Below are 2,603 nucleotides of genomic sequence, written 5' to 3' on the forward strand. Positions count from 1 at the left end.
TAAAAGACACCGTCCACAGAAGCAATCAATCAGTCAGATTCCAAACTCTCCACCATGGCCAAGACCAAAGAGCTCTCCAAGGATGTCAGGGACAAGATTGTATACCTACACAAGGCTGGAATGGGCTACAAGACCATCGCCAAGCAGCTTGGTGAGAAGGTGACAACAGTTGGTGTGATTATTCGCAAATGGAACAAACACAAAATAACTGTCAATCTCCATCGGCCTGGGGCTCCATGCAAGATCTCGCCTCGTGGAGTTGCAATGATCATGAGAACGGTGAGGAAGCAGCCCAGAACTACACGGGAGGATCTTGTCAATGATCTCAAGGCAGCTGGGACCATAGTCACCAAGAAAACAATTGGTAACACTACGCGTGAAGGACTGAAATCCTGCAGCGCCCGGCAGAAGGTCCCCCCTGCTCAAGAAAGCACATACAGTGGGGAAAAAAAGTATTTAGTCAGCCACCAATTGTGCAAGTTCTCCCACTTAAAAAGATGAGAGAGGCCTGTAATTTTCATCATAGGTACACGCCAACTATGACAGACAAAATGAGGAAAAAAAAATCAGAAAATCACATTGTAGGATTTTTAATGAATTTATTTGCAAATTATGGTGGAAAAAAAGTGTTTGGTCAATAACAAAAGTTTCTCAATACTTTGTTATATACCCTTTGTTGGCAATGACACAGGTCAAAGGTTTTCTGTAAGTCTTCACAAGGTTTTCACACACTGTTGCTGGTATTTTGGCCCATTCCTCCATGCAGATCTCCTCTAGAGCAGTGATGTTTTGGGGCTGTCGCTGGGCAACACGGACTTTTCAACTCCTCCAAAGATTTTCTATGGGGTTGAGATCTGGAGACTGGCTAGGCCACTCCAGGACCTTTGAAATGCTTCTACGAAGCCACTCCTTCGTTGCCCGGCGGTGTGTTTGGGATCATTGTCATGCTGAAAGACCCAGCCACGTTTCATCTTCAATGCCCTTGCTGATGGAAGGAGGTTTTCACTCAAAATCTCACGATACATGGCCCTATTCATTCTTTTCCTTTACACGGATCAGTCGTCCTGGTCCCTTTGCAGAAAAACAGCTCCAAAGCATGATGTTTCCACCCCCATGCTTCACAGTAGGTATGGTGTTCTTTGGATGCAACTCAGCATTCTTTGTCCTCCAAACACGACGAGTTGAGTTTTTACCAAAAAGTTATATTTTCGTTTCATCTGACCATATGACATTCTCCCAATCCTCTTCTGGATCATCCAAATGCACTCTAGCAAACTTCAGACGGGCCTGGACATGTACTGGCTTAAGCAGGGGGACACGTCTCGCACTGCAGGATTTGAGTCCCTGGGCGGCGTAGTGTGTTACTGATGGTAGGCTTTGTTACTTTGGTCCCAGCTCTCTGCAGGTCATTCACTAGGTCCCCCGTGTGGTTCTGGGATTTTTGCTCACCGTTCTTGTGATCATTTTGACCCCCACGGGGGTGAGATCTTGCGTGGAGCCCCAGATCGAGGGAGATTATCAGTGGTCTTGTATGTCTTCCATTTCCTAATAATTGCTCCCACAGTTGATTTCTTCAAACCAAGCTGCTTACCTATTGCAGATTCAGTCTTCCCAGCCTGGTGCAAGTCTACAATTTTGTTTCTGGTGTCCTTTGACAGCTTTTTAGTCTTGGCCATAGTGGAGTTTGGAGTGTGACTGTTTGAGGTTGTGGACAGGTGTCTTTTATACTGATAACAAGTTCAAACAGGTGCCATTAATACAGGTAACGAGTGGAGGACAGAGGAGCCTCTTAAAGAAGAAGTTACAGGTCTGTGAGAGCCAGAAATCTTGCTTGTTTGTAGGTGACCAAATACTTATTTTCCACCATAATTTGCAAATAAATTCATAAAAATCCTACAATGTGAATTTTCTGGAATTTTTTTCCTCATTTTGTCTGTCATAGTTGACGTGTACCTATGATGAAAATTACAGGCCTCTCTCATCTTTTTAAGTGGGAGAACTTGCACAATTGGTAGCTGACTAAATACTTTTTTTCCCCACTGTATACAGGCCCGTCTGACGTTTGCCAATGAACATCTGAATGATTCAGAGGAGAACTGGGTGAAAGTGTTGTGGTCAGATGAGACCAAAATCGAGCTCTTTGGCATCAACTCAACTCGCCGTGTTTGGAGGAGGAGGAATGCTGCCTATGACCCCAAGAACACCATCCCCACCGTCAAACATGGAGGTGGAAACATTATGCTTTGGGGGTGTTTTTCTGCTAAGGGGACAGAACAACTTCACCGCATCAGAGGGGCGATGGACGGGGCCATGTACCGTCAAATCTTGGTTGAGAACATCCTTCCCTCAGCCAGGGCATTGAAAATGGGTCGTGGATGGGTATTCCAGCATGACAATGACCCAAAACACACGGTCAAGGCAACAAAGGAGTGGCTCAAGAAGAAGCACATTAAGGTCCTGGAGTGGCCTAGCCAGAGGCTGCCGGATTCTTCCGTGAAAACCGTCCAGGGCACATAGTCATATGACGCCACAGCCAACTAGCATGCCTGGCACAACCCCCCTGGCACAACCTACCCCACCTGCATAGTTTACCTTCCCCAAAA

Source organism: Coregonus clupeaformis, chromosome 27 (assembly GCF_020615455.1).
Source record: "Coregonus clupeaformis isolate EN_2021a chromosome 27, ASM2061545v1, whole genome shotgun sequence".
Classification (NCBI taxonomy): Eukaryota; Metazoa; Chordata; class Actinopteri; order Salmoniformes; family Salmonidae; genus Coregonus; species Coregonus clupeaformis.